The following is a 14703-nucleotide window of genomic DNA, read 5'->3' as shown; positions in this document are numbered from 1 at the left end:
TGCAGGACCATAAAAAGACACTCATAATGACCATTCTACAATCTTTTAAGCCAGGTCACCTCAGCACCTCACATATACCAATGTCTTTAAATATTAGTAAGACTAAGATTCTGGTCAAAGTTAACCCTTGGCAAAGCACTATGCTACGCTCGCGTAGTTTGCGCAACTTCGCACTAAGCGAACTGCATGTAGCACAGTGCAAAACATGCCTAGCATAGCGTAGTGCAGCAGACATTTTTTTGCTTGCTCATGGTCCTCAACGTCAAGTTGGCGACCGCGAGAAAGCAAAATGACATTCTCGCAAGACTTTTTCCTTGTTCGCTATCAGCAACCTCAAGTTGCCGATCGCGAGCATGGAAAATAAACCTCCCGGCGAGATTCTCAACGCGGTCAGGTTTCTCATTGCGAGCGGTCACACATGCTCGCGACCTCTCGTGATGAGAAACTACCAGTCTGCGTTGAGAAAGCTGCAGCTCGAGCAAAAATCTACTTGAGCAGCAGAAAAGTACAGCTCGCACTGTGCAAGATGCTGTTTTCAATGATTGCACAGTGCCAGATGCTTGTGCAATCATTGAAAATTACATCTTGCACAGTGTGAACATGCTACTACGCAGTTCGTGTAGTGCTATGCGTAGCTCGCTTAGTGCAAAGTACACTTTGCATAGCTTCGCTAAGCGCTACTTCGCGAACTACGCCCACCCTTTGTCAAAGTACTACCAATACGCTTAATTACAGTCATTACTAATTTTGACATAGTGCTAAAAGTGGCTTAAAGTGATATCGCCCAACTATATGTAATATTGGAAAATTATATAATGCGATCATTGTTATACACACCGAGCACAGGGATTTGAGGCTATACGATATTGCACCTATCCACTAGTATCACAATTGTATCTGCAAATTTTAGGTGCTAAGGACAGGAGATTCAAAACCCCTAAATATCCCTAAGACTAAAAAGTCTCAAACAAACATAATTTTTCACAATGTCCAGCACTCTTTAACAATATAAAAAACGATCTGTTTCTGTACAGTGTAATAGCAAAAAACTTTTCCTTTTGATGCCCAATATAGAATCACAATATTTCATTTAGTCAGTCCTGGTAAATTATGAGTCTTCAGTGGATGAATAATAAGTTCTTTTATTTGATTCAAAAAGCATGGATTCTGTCTTCATAAAAACAATGTTGTAGCCGGTGCCTACGCGTTTCGTCCAAAAGGACTTCTTCAGGGCAGATAAGTCAATTTCTGGATAAAGTAGGGCTTATTTGTTTCTTCTTCATGAAGGATTATTTGTGATTCACTTCCTTAGTATACTTTCACAACCTTTGTAACGAATATCTTGTGATTTGTCAAATAACGTCTTTCTACTGGGGGTCTCGTGTCTGTGATATATATCTCACAATGTCTTGGACACTGGTCTCTGATGGGCCGGATTCTTATAGATCCAACATGTTGTGTGTTGACAAATCACTGGCTTTGTGGCTTCGTAACCACAGCGGCTTGCTAAGGAAGTGAATCACAAATAATTCTTCATGAAGAAGAAACAGATAAGCCCTACTTTATCCAGAAATTGACTTACCTGCCCTGAAGAAGTCCTTTTGGAACTTATTATTCATCCACTGAAGACTCATAATTTACCAGGACTGACTAAATGAAATATTGTGATTCTATATTGTGCATCAAAAGGAAACGTTTTTTGCTATTACACTGTACAGAAACAGATCGTTTTTTATATTGTTAAAGAGTGCTGGACATTGTGAAAAATTATATAATGCGATCATGATAGCCCCACAATTAGCATTAATATTCAAAATTTTTGAAAAGGCCTTGATAGCCTCTCATAGCAATACCTGTTCTGTCTGTTGGAACATCTTGGGTTCGACTCATGCTTTACGCCCTGTATTAAGTTATTATAGAAAGAGCTGTGAGCTAGACTGAAACTGGGGAGACTTGTTGCCTACTCCCTTGACTTAAGCAGAGGCTCGAGACAGCAATGTCAATCAATCAATCATAACACTTGTATAGCGCACTACTCACCCGGAAGGGTCTCAAGGCGCTTGGGGGAAGGGGTCCGCTACTGCTCGAACAGCCAGGTCTTGAGTTGTCTCCTGAAGGCGAGATGGTCCTGGGTCAGCCGAAGGTGGATGGGGAGGGAGTTGCATGTCTTGGCCGCCAGGTAGGAGAAGGATCTGCCTCCGGTGGTGGCTCTTCGGATGCGTGGTACGGCGGCTAAGGCGAGGCTAGTGGACCGTAGCTGGCGGGTGGGCGTGTAGAAGGTCAGGCGGTCGTTGAGGAACTTGGGGCCCAGGTCGTGGAGAGACTTGTGTGCGTGGGTGAGGAGCCTGAACGTGATCCTCTTGTTGGCAGGGAGCCAGTGCAGGTTCCTCAGGTGGCCGGAGATGTGGCTGCGTCGGGGGATGTCCAGGATGCGTCGGGCGGAGGCGTTCTGGATGCGTTGGAGTTTTTTCTGTAGCTTGGCTGTGGTTCCGGCGTAGAGGGTGTTTCAGTAGTCCACTATCGCCTCTACTTTTTCAAATGGCAGTGGAACCTATTGCACATTACTCAGAAAGGACCCATGCATGACTGGTTTTGGATGGTCTGACACTTGTTTTTTTATTGGAAAGTATCATAACATTCCAACAAAAGACATGTAGGAAATCATTACAAATCCAAATTCATTCAAAATAGATATGCATCCATTTAAAACAAGAAAACAATTCTTTATTTTGTCATAAGATAAATAAAGACATAAAGTTGACCTCTATGAAGTGAGATCTCATAGCAGAGATCTAAAACCTCATGGAATATCATGGAGGTAGCCGGACAGAGAATGAGCAAGCCTTTCCCTGTGTGGTAGCCACAGCTCGTCCAATTTCCGTCTATTTGGATGTCTCTTAGTAATAGTAAGCTCCAACCTATAGGCAAGTATAAACTCCTGCCACCAGGCCTTAGGATCAGGTGGTTCCCTTTGAAGCCAAGCCTTAGCAGTATGCAGTCTACAAACCATGGTGGTGAAGAAATGGATGCCGCCGAGATTAGATGTTATATTAATAGAATGGCATAGCAAAATAAACTTAGGATCACAGCAAACATCTACACCCATCAGGTTATTCAACTTATTAAAGAGTATTGACCAGAATAATAGCAAAGAGTGGCAGGTGGCAAAAATGTGTTGTGTCTACATCTACGTAATGGCATCAAAATCAATTATAGGTCTGCCTACAGCCCATTTTAAACAGATGGTAAGGCGTATATAGTACATATCATGCAACATTTTAAATGAATGAGTTCTCAAATGGAATACATTGGGAGATTTCTGAGCCAGTAAATTAGAGTGCCTAATGTCTTCACGGAAGCCAGTCTTTTAAAACATTTAGTTGCCATGTGTTCAAAGTAATGTATGTGTGGCCTATTATTCAGAAGAATCTGATAAAATATGCCTTTCCCACCACTTTTTAGCCCACTACAGAAACATTGCAAACATTGATTCTGGTCCATAGAAAGTGCATGAACTGACTTATGGCTGAGATACTAACAAAGTTGAAAGTAAAAAAGAAAAGCCTGCTTATGCACCCGAGAAACCTCTGCAGTTCTTCGAGTGAAAAAAAGTACCTTTTTCAAAGAACTGGGCAAGCCTTTCCATACTGGCAGGCTGCCATAGCGGAATATAAATAATTTGAATAATCGATTGGAAGAGTTAGCTTCCATAGATGTCATTTAGGGACCAGAGGAGTCATAACTGCGACTTTTGGCTTGCTCTTTGCAAGCCCTGGCAGTGCCTTTGTGACCCTGGACTTAGATCTAGCAGCATCTGTGCCTGTAACACAAGGGCAGCACAATAAGATGATGAACAGAATGCTGAACATTGTCAAACATTCACTCCCGTTCACAGATCTGGGCCTAAATCCATCTTTTTGTTTTGCTCACCATGCCATTCCAGTTTGCAAATCAGTCTTGACCCTGCTGTCCAAACAGTCCAGCCCAAACTTCCGGGCCAGGTCCTTCCTGGACCAGAAAACATACACCCTGGAATTGGTTTCAGTGTATCACCCCTCATCAGCCAGACTAGCTAGAAACTGGTGATGTAGCGAGCACAGGACCCATGTGTGGGTATACCCATCCCACTTAGGGCAAAAATTACAACACTAGAAGATGATGGATGGAATGTGGAACATTGTCAAACATGTACCCTCAGTCAGAGATCCATCCTTTTTTGGTTGCCACTGCATTCCAGTTTGGATCTAGCCATATGCAAATCAGTATTGACCCTGCTCCTCATGCAAACAGTCCAGCCCACACTACCAGACCAGGTCTTCACTGAACCAAAAAAACTGGGCCGCTGGGATGTGTTTCAGGGTATCACCCCTCACCAGCCAGGCTAGCTTTAATCCTGTGGCGTAGCGACCACGTCTCAGGATACCCATCTCATTGCAGCACAAAAAGACGATGGACGGATTGCTGAACATCGTCAAACATTCACCCCCTGCTTGCAGGTCAGGCCGCTCACCACGCCACACAGCACCTCCTGTGTGTCCTCGCCTCTCCCCCGCTGCTGCCGTAAGTTCGCCGCTCCTCCTCATCGTTCTGTGCCCGTGACTGCTGCACATGTATCTGTGGTATTTGTTGCCTGCTTCTCTCCATTTTCCTTTTGTGCCCCTTTTATGCTGCTTTATTGTATCACCTGTATTTGTGCTGACCCCCATTTTTGCCTTTTGTATCCCGTTTTCCCGCTCCCGCTGCCCTAACCCCTCGCTCGCTCCCGCCTCCCAGCTGCTCCTCCCTCCCACCTCCTCATATATGGAGGCCGCTGCGTGGCAGTGAGAGTGACCCTTGACCCTGCTTGCAGGTCAGGCCGCTCCCCACACCACACAGCACCTCTTGTGTGTCCTTGACTCTCCCCCTCTACTGCCATACGTTTGCCGCTCCTCCTCATCGTTCTGTGCCCGTGACTGTTGCACCTGTATCTGTGGTATTTGTTGCCTGTTTCTCTCCACTTTCCTTTTGCGCCCCTTTTGTGCCCCTTTATTGTATCACCTGTATTTGTGCTGACCCCCCCATTTATGCCTTTTGTATCCCGTTTTCCCGCTCCCGCCGCTGCTGCCCCGTGCCCTAGCTCGCCCCGCCTCCCAGCTGCTCCTCCGTCCCACCTCCCCATATATGGAGGCTGCTGCGTGGCAGTGAGAGCGACCCTTGATCTTGCTTGCAGGTCAGGCCGCTCCCCAGGCCACACAGCACCTCCTGTGTGTCCTCGCCTCTCCCCCGCTGCTGTCATAAGTTTGCCGCTCTTCTTCATCGTTCTGTGCCCGTGACTGCTGCACCTGTGTCTGTGGTATTTGTTGCCTCCTTCTCTCTACTTTCCTTTTGTGCCCCTTTAGTGCCCCTTTATTGTATCACCTGTATTTGTGCTGACCCACCCGTTTTTGCCTTTTGTATCCCATTTTCCTGCTCCCGCTGCTGCTGCCCCGCAACCCCCCCTCGATCGCCCCCAACTCCCAGTTGCTCCTCCCTCCAATCTCCCCATATATGGAGGCCGCTGCATGGCAGTGAGAGTGACCCTTGACCTTGCTTGCAGGTCAGGCCGCTCCCCACGCCGTACAGCACCTCCTGTGTGTCCCCGCCTCCCCCTGCTGCTGCCGTAAGTTTGCGGCTCCTCCTCATTGTTCTGTGCCCATGACTGCTGCACCTGTTTCTGTGGTATTTGTTGCCTGCTTCTCTCCACTTTTATTTTGTGCCCCTTTATTGTACCACCTGTATTTGTGCTGACCCCCCGTTTTTGCCTTTTTTATCCCGTTTTCCCACTCTCACCTCTGCTGCCCCACGGCCCAGCCCCCTCGCTCGCCCCCGCCTCCCACCTTCTCCTCCCTCCCACCTCCCCAAATATGGAGGCCAAAGGCACGTCTAAGGTAAACCCGTCTGCGTTCGTCCGCGCCTGGACCTCGCCCAGCGCCAGAACACCTGGCCCCCGCGAACACCACAACGCCCTACTCCGCTAAGAAGCCAGCACCCTCCACGCACTCAACAATCTTAGCAAGAAGTCCGTAAACCCAGGGATGAAGGTGAGACCACATTGCGAGAGGGAAAACAGACAAACAAGGAAATACAGAAGGAAGAAAGGGATAGATAAACACTAACGCTATCCTCCTCCTTTAATAGTGAACAAAGAAAAGATAAAGAGTGAAGGAAGAGCTCACAAACAACAAGTGAGCATGACCCAACGTGAAGAAGAGGTCCTCCCAAAAGGAGACTGTGGCGAAGAGAAATTAAACCCTAAACGCCACTGCTCATGTGAGGGACTGTGTAAATATGGGGCTAACCCATAAGCAAATAAGTGTAGGTGTTGCATGGGACAAAAACCCAAGAACACACGCAGCACGAGTAGGTGCAGCACAATGTGGCAAACACACACAATGTCAAGGTGAAGCACAGGGTGACTTCCACAAAAAAGACGACGTAAGAGTACAAATGATGCACAAGGCAGCGTACACACAAGAAAAAGTGAGCCACGGGACGACTACACGCACAAGAGAACGTGATGCACAGGGTGACTTACACACGACAATGAAAAGTGAGGCGCAGGGCGGCTTACACACTGGACACAAGAGAAAGTGACCCACAGGGCGACTTACACACTAATGACGTACAACAAAGTGTCCAACACATGTAGAAAGGTGATTATCACCCCATAACCCAAGAATGAGGGTTAACTGCAGAAATGCATATTAAAATGACCTTGAAATGGAGCTGACAACCATCCCAAACTTGACAAGGGAACACCCCTTGACCAAAACTGTGAAAGAGGCTCAAATGGGGCTTAAACCCATCCCAAACTTGACAAGGGAAAACCCCTTGACCAAAACTGTGAAAGAGGGGACATCGGACTAAAACCCACTCCCATTCCTTATGCAGGGATACGACAACTGAGAATAAAATATAATGGGTAAAAAACATCAATGTAGTACAGTTGTGAGGGTGAGTACACACTGCAGTAGAAATATGTTACCAGCGTAAATATATTTCTAGAAATACACACATTCTTGTTATGTACTGTAAGCTAAAAAAATGCTTGTTATGAAGACAAAAACAATACAACAATGTCAATGGTGTGCCTGTCACCACGACCCTGAGAGACAGGCTGTCCAAACAGGAAAAATTAGTGCTGTGGCACACAAGGTTTTGAGAAGATGCAATCCTGAGAGACAGGCTGTCCAAACATGAATAAATTAGTGATGTGGCACACAAAGTTAGAGAAGACACTTTGTAAAAGATGCAGATAGCACTCCCAGTATCTGTAAGACACCAAAATCAACAAAAACCAATGCCCAAGTTCTACCTGTATTTGAGTCCATGTCAACGCAGCTGAATTTAGACTTCCTGAAGTTTTGGCTGAAACTGGAGAAAAGTCCCATGCAACCGATGTCATGCTTCACACACAAAAATCGTTGACTCACCTGTGCAGAACAATAAGACCTGTGCTGTGCCTGCATTACACTTCGTGATGAAGACAATCCGACTTTGAATGCATGAAAAACATTAATGTTATAACAATGGTTGGCAGGTTACCAGAGGACACTTTCAATCATCAATAACACTGAATACAGAAAGCTTGGATACGCCAACTCCAAGATGGCGGAACACACAGGAGACGCAAGCCGAGTGGCTCACGGCACGCTCCTGCTTGCTGCAGAACGTCCATAGGCAGCAATGAAGACCAGAAAAGCTCAAGACGTCATGGAAGGTTGATGAGAGGCTCTGTGCACCATTGATCAAGGTAAGTTGCGCGTGCCAAGTTTGAATTTTAAAATAAAGTGCAACTGGGATTAATTACTTGCCATGTAATAGGAACAACAAACACCAGTAAAAACAAATTTGAAAATACTATGTCCTCACTGTGTAGGTCCCCACACTTGCAGCAGGCAAAGAGAACTGGTGAAAACCCAAGGAGCCAGTATTTCAAAATTAAATCAGCACACATACCGGTGCAGAGCTAGCAGGATAAATGTTAAAAATGTCACAATCTAATCCCTCACAAAAGCAAAGAATGCCGCCTTTAAGCAGTCAAAAATTATCCTTACTGTCATAAGAGAAACACTGCGAAGACGTAGGCAGCTTTGATGACATATTACCAGATGTAGAGTTGACTTCACAGCACGCCTTGGAAAGGTTGTCCGTTGAAAGGGACACTGGTGGGGCTACAGCGCGTGCTTGTCGAGGTCCCTCAATCTTGAGTTACTTGTTGCTTGTTCCACATTCGTTCCTGGATAATTCCAACTCCTGTTAGATGGCACGTTGAGCGCAGGTATGTCGCCTCAAGATTGTCGATCAAAAAAGTGTAGTATGCTAGTCAACGTGTTCAGGTAATAAAGTAGCTGAGACAGACATAGCTGAGATAAGTAGTAGGTTTATTAAGTCCATAAGTAAGATAACAGGAAACAGAGGTCTGGAACAAGCAGCCCCACCAGGAGCAGCCTACTAGCTGCTCAGCCCATTTCCTAACTGACAAGTGGAGAAGTGTGGCTCAATGATTAGAGCGGCAGACCCTGATGCAAAGGTCTAGCCCGGGACCAGGGTTCAATTCCCCGCTTCAGCGGGTCTTGGGCTCAAAATTTCCAAGGAACTGACAATTCTCTCCTTGGTGCCTATTCCAATCATGGAGTCTCACTCTGCAACTCCAGGCAATAGCTTGCTTAATCTCCACAATGCTAAGGATGCCTGGCTTCCACCTTGGGGGTGCCCAGGAGTGGACGCCTCACAGGAAAAGCCAGGATGGGTTCCACAGCGGTATTCGTACAAGCGCCTTCAGACCCTTGCGGGTGAGTAGTGTGCTATACAAGTATCAGTTTACTTTTACAACACTCAGACCAGGCCCCCAAGCCATTCAGGTAAATCAAATCGTAAATCATACATTCTTATATAGCGCCTTTCACCGTAAGGTCTCAAGCCGCTTGCTTTGGGAACCCGTCCTGGCTTTTCCCTGCGAGATAACCCCTACTGACTGAGCATCTCCAAGGTGAAAGCCAGGCATCCCATCGCGGTGGGGCCGTAGTGGAGATTAAGCAAGCTATTGCCCAGAGTTGCAGAGTGTGAACCCATGATTCGAGTAGGCACCGAGGCGAGAATTATCGAGTCTGTGGACATTTTGAGCTCAAGACCCGGCCGCGTCCGGGATTGAACCCTGGTCCCGGGTCTGACCTCTGCATCCGGGTCTGCCTCCTCTAACCGGTGAGCCACACTAACATTCTACCCAGAACACTCACACAGGCTGAGCAGCTAGTGTGTAAAGAGGTGTAAAGGAACATATTTACAAACTTGAGGATATTACAAACAGTCCAGCCCAAACTGCCAGGTCAGGTCCTCCCTGCTGTTCTTTTTGCACTTTTCACCCAGAGTGGGATGGGTATGCCCAACATGTGTCCCGTACTCACCATGCTTCTGGATTCAGGTTATCTTGGCTGATGAGGGTTATACCCGGAAATCAGTCCTAGGATGCTTGTTTATGTTCCTGGGAGGACCTGGCCTGATAGTTCAGGCTGGACTTTCCTCATGGGGAGCAGGGTCAAGACTGATTTGCATATGGCTGGTTCAAACTGGAATGGTGTGGTGAGCAAAAAAATGGTGGATTTACGCCCAGTTCTCTGTACTGAGGGTGAAGGTTTGACATTGTTCAGCATTCCGTCCATCATTTGTTCTTTTTGCATTTGTCACCCAGAGTGGGACGGGTATGCCAAGATGTGGATCCCGTGCTTGACATGTAACTGAATTCAGGCTATCCTGGCTGATGAGAGGAGATACCCCACAACCTGTCCTAGGGTGCTTGTTTCCAGTCCAGGGAGGACCTGGCCTGGCAGCTTGGTCTGGACTGTTCCCATGGGGGGTTGGATCAAGACTGATTGCATATGGCTGGGTCCAAACTAGAATAGTGAGCAAAAAAAGCAATGGATTCAGGCCCAGGTCTCTTCACTGGGGCTGTATGTTCAACATTGTTCAGAATTCCGCCCATTAATTGTTCTCTTTGCATTTGAAACACAGGGGCACCTCGTCCTAATGGACGTCGGTTGGGGTTCTACTTTCCTGATTTTCTATAAATTTTTTCATGATACAAATAGTGAATAATATTACTCAGTATTAATGTAATAAAAAAAGAAAAGTACAATTGGCTGAAATATGACACTACCTGGCAGCTAAGGTAACTAAAATGCTTTTAAATGTATGCTGTATGCATGCTTGTGGGTGAGAGTGTGTTTATGTGAGAGAGAGTGTGTGAGTGTGTAGCAAGCATGTGTGTGTGACTAAAAGTAAAGGAATATATTGCATTGGATGTCACTTCTGCTACCCCTGGCGTTTGGTGAATTGACACCCATGTTAGCTCCTAAAATCTTATTGCGGTTAAGCCCTAGCTTTTTGCAGTGAGTTCAAATATGTGACCAGACTTCGTCAAGGACAGCAAAAGTCTTAAATCCATGTTTAAAATGCATGGTATCCATAATCCCTTGTGAGGGCTGATGAACATTATGAGAAAATGATAATCTGGGTGGAGGCCTGCCAGTTGCCTAAACCCATTATCACTGAGAGGCGCGGAATTACAGAAGAGATAAAATTGAGCCAAAGCGATGGTAGTGCCATGCCACCCATATCCCGGGGAAGCTGCAAATAATCAATAGAACACAGAGGGTTTTATTACTGCCCTATAAAATGTTGCCAGCTGGTTTTCACCTTTTAACCCCTCCTGTGCTCATGACGAGGTCAGCTCGTCATGAGCCACGGCGCCCTGGTGCTCGTCATGAGCACCGGAGCGCCGTGCTTCATGACGAGCTGACCTCGTCATTAGCACCGGGGTGCTGTGGGTGCCCCCGCGCCCCAGCACAGCGGGGGGGAAACAGCCCCACAGTGAAGGGGTTAAAAAAATACTTTCTGTAGAAATAGCGTGATTGAGCGAAACAGATACAAGTGTGGCAGGATAATGATTTTAATTAAATTACATCTTCATATGATCTCCAAGTGTAATCAGTCCCATTTCCTAAAGACGGCTAAACATTCTTGATATAGTGTATCGTAGTTAAGGCTTACCATATCACTAGTAGCAGAGGTTAGCTGAACCCCCAGATATGTAGCCGCTTTAGCATAATGTGAATCAGGGATCTATGACCTAAGGCCCACGATGACTTGAGTTTTAGCCGCATTCAGCTTGTGCCAGGAAGCCCAGGCAAATTTGTCTGTGATACTTTCGATATTAGGAAGGACCTTAGATGGAGAGGAAGGCAAGATAGCAACAACATCTGCATATGCTAAAACCTTAGCACTGAACATATTAAGCCTTAATGGGGGAATACAATCTGCTGCTTTAAGCTTTTGAATGTAAGGTTCTAGATAAAGAAAAAAGAGCTCAGGAGATATTTCAAATCACACATACCGCCATGAATCACGTTTCCTTGCCTGTCCAACTAATAACTTAGCCCTCACGCTAGCTCATTATACCCTAATAGTCTATAAACACTGCCAATGCATACCTTAGATCATCGGATATATATTCTGGTTGGTTAGTTGATTGCTTTATTTCGATATGCATATATCATAAAAGCATTACACGACAAATATATAAAACAGCACATCGTTAAAAAAAAAGAGACTGTACATTAAAATCAACAAGTAAAAGTAGCAATTGATCAGAATAAATTAGTTTAAAAAAGAATTAAATTGATATAGACAGTCTTTTTAAGCGGATCAACCAGGCCCATTTTAAAAATTTGGATACAGCACAAACAATAGGGGGGGCTGTATCAGTTAATAAGATCCGTAGAGCCACCAAATACTGACGAGTGCCCATTTCTCTACAAAGTGGTTTGAGCCAGTGGGATCTAGGGCGCACGTAATCGGGGCATTCAAAAAGGAAGGGTGCCACAGTTTTGGGTCTGTCGGTACATAGGGCGCAGTGGCGTGATGCCTGCTTGGGCGTATTCCATCTGGAGAGGAGATCGGCTAGGGGTAGGGTCCCTAGTCTGAATTTGATGTAGAGAGCCCGATCCATGGGGATGGTAATAATGTCCAGAAAGGGCTCAAAGGCAACAACGTCTTTAATTTTCAGGAAGGCTGCGGTGGAGTTGCAGTGACGCTGGTTGCTGGTGAGCTTGGCAGAAACCCATTCCCAATAAAGTTTTTTTAGGGTCTCCTTCGGGGGAGCTGAGTGGGTAGACCAACAAGAGCCCAATCCCAGGTCCCCAAGCAGGTGTTTAATGTCCCTGAGCCATTTAATCTTCTGCCAGCCATCTGAGTGCATCACCTCTGCCAGCCCGTCTGCGTAAGATTTTAGTTCTGGGACCCTCCACAGGCGAGCCCAAAGCAGGAGAGGTCGAAGGCGGGCCTGGCCCTTGATTGACTTGCAACCTGCATCCAGGAGCACCGGAACTGACAGGGTGCTCATCGGGATAGCCAAGAGGTCCTTGATGAATTTATTCTCTGCCTTAGACAGAGACTCCATATTGCCTAGGCCCCATAACTCAGCTCCATAGAGTGATGCGGATACTGCTCGGGCTTTGTAAATATCTATTATCGGAGCTACACAATGTTTTGATGAGTTGTTGTACTCCTTTAACAGGGCTCCCCCCACCCTTTTGTGGCCCACAGTCATTTTGTTGATGTGAGGAGTCCAGCTCATAGCATCGCTCAAACGGATTCCCAAATAGCCAAATTCTGGCACTCTTTCAAGGGGGATGGAGTTCAGGATGGGTGGGTATATTCTGTTATATTGTATTCTTTTTCAATCTTATAGAATGTGTTTATGTTCATTATAACTTGCCAGTGATTATATAATGCGATTTACACAATCATACGTCTACTTTAACTTATGACTATCATTTTACCCAGACCGTAATTCCTGGCTCGACATATTGTCACCTCTGTTTAATCATTATTGTATTATGTCTGTAATGTTTTCTTTATTCTTTTTTGTTTGCTCTTTTGTCCCTGCATATGTACTTATTCAGGGCCGTTTCTGCCATTAGGCAGGACTAGGCGGCCGCCTAGGGCGGCAAAATGTGGAGGGCGGCAAAAATCATGTGGGCAGCAGCACTGAGTGGAGTGCACTGTGCAAGAGCACCTGCTGCTTTTACATGCTGCTGCGCAGCGCAGCTTAGAGCGCACCCTAGATTAGTGGCGCGCATCATGGAATAGTGGCGTGTGTGGGTCCCCAGGGCAATATTTTTGGCCAATCCGTGAGCAGCGTTTCAGCAGCCAGTGACGGTGACGAGCGCCACCTCCTCTCTCTCTCTCGGCGCGCGGGGGACGGACTGTGTGTACTGTGTGTGTGTCGGCCGGCGCGCTGCTCTGGTGCCTTGGTGGACGTGGATGGTGAATTAATTATTACTAATACTGCTGCCACCTGCCACACAGTCTTATCCCGACTCCCTGCCCTCTTTTTTTACAGCCGCGGACGTACCGTACGTGACTTTCACCCCGAGAGCAGTGCACCGGTGAGTCAGTGCAGTCAGGGGGGAAAATGATCATCTCTTGCATCACAATAATAAGGATCCATGGTGTTGTTAACCAAGCATGATTAAAAATCTAAAACCTCCACCCCCAGAAGCGAAGACTAGGGTAAGAAAATGCATCTTGGGAACAGCAGATGTCTCTTGCCTCCTTAATCACTGTGGGCCAGATCGTCGAGGGCAAAGTCGGTATGCTGCCTCTCATTGTCCGCACAAGAACACACACCCAAGTCAATGCCTCGTGTACTGAAGAAAAATAACTATTAGCAAACATGCAGAATAATATGATCACGACCTCCCCTCCTGTCCTCACCCCCACAACTGAGGGGCCCCTGAGGGTCACCCCTTCATGCTTCAGAGCGAACCAAAAAAGGGAAAGAGGGGCTACCAGAACTCTAGAACTCCTCGCCCGGAACAGATTAGCACTTGCTGACATCATATATAATAGACTCCGCCCCCACCACAAAACAGCAACGATCAGAATGCAGGCATACATGTAAACAGGCAGATATTGCTTCAGGCAAATCAAGCTATCAGCAAATGTGGCATCCTCCAATCCAATCACCCTGGTACCAGAACGAGGATCTACATTGTCAGTGTCATCTCAGAATTCTTCTCTATTAGACATATTCTTTATTTGCTTAAAGTAACTGTCAGAATTACAACACATAAACTAAAAGTACATATAAATCATAGAATCATAGAAATCTTCACAACATAGGCATGCTATTAAATAGTAATGTGCCAAATTGCATGCACGCCGCGTCTTAGTACAGCATACAAAAGAAAAGACACGTCTCAGTAACGCAGACCTGTAGGCTCCCCAACTTCTGGCGATCCAAGATAGCACAGTGAGTGCATCTGGAAAGAGGCAGGAGGTAAGGATCTTGCTAGTGAATACATGACGTCCTGGGGATTTTCTGTACATAGGGGATTTTCGTAGCTGACCATCTGTGACCGCCAGACTTAACGCCATGCACTGAGAGAGAATTGATATTTCGAGGTAACAGCAGCGCAGGGCATTTACAGGGGAAATTCCACCAATTGTGATTCCACCATCTCTTAGGCGAGTGAATGGAATAACTACTATCGATCCTACCCACTACAGAACCTAACAGTTTAGATACAGCGGAACAAGTTTCTCATCACACTTGGGAAGACGGACATTTCAGACAGAACTTGTTCACCTCCATAATGGGGAATGGCACTGCCCATTGTGGAT

Source organism: Lissotriton vulgaris, chromosome 3_1 (genome assembly GCF_964263255.1).
Source record: "Lissotriton vulgaris chromosome 3_1, aLisVul1.2, whole genome shotgun sequence".
NCBI lineage: Eukaryota > Metazoa > Chordata > Amphibia > Caudata > Salamandridae > Lissotriton > Lissotriton vulgaris.
Note: the sequence above shows the minus strand (reverse complement) of the source record.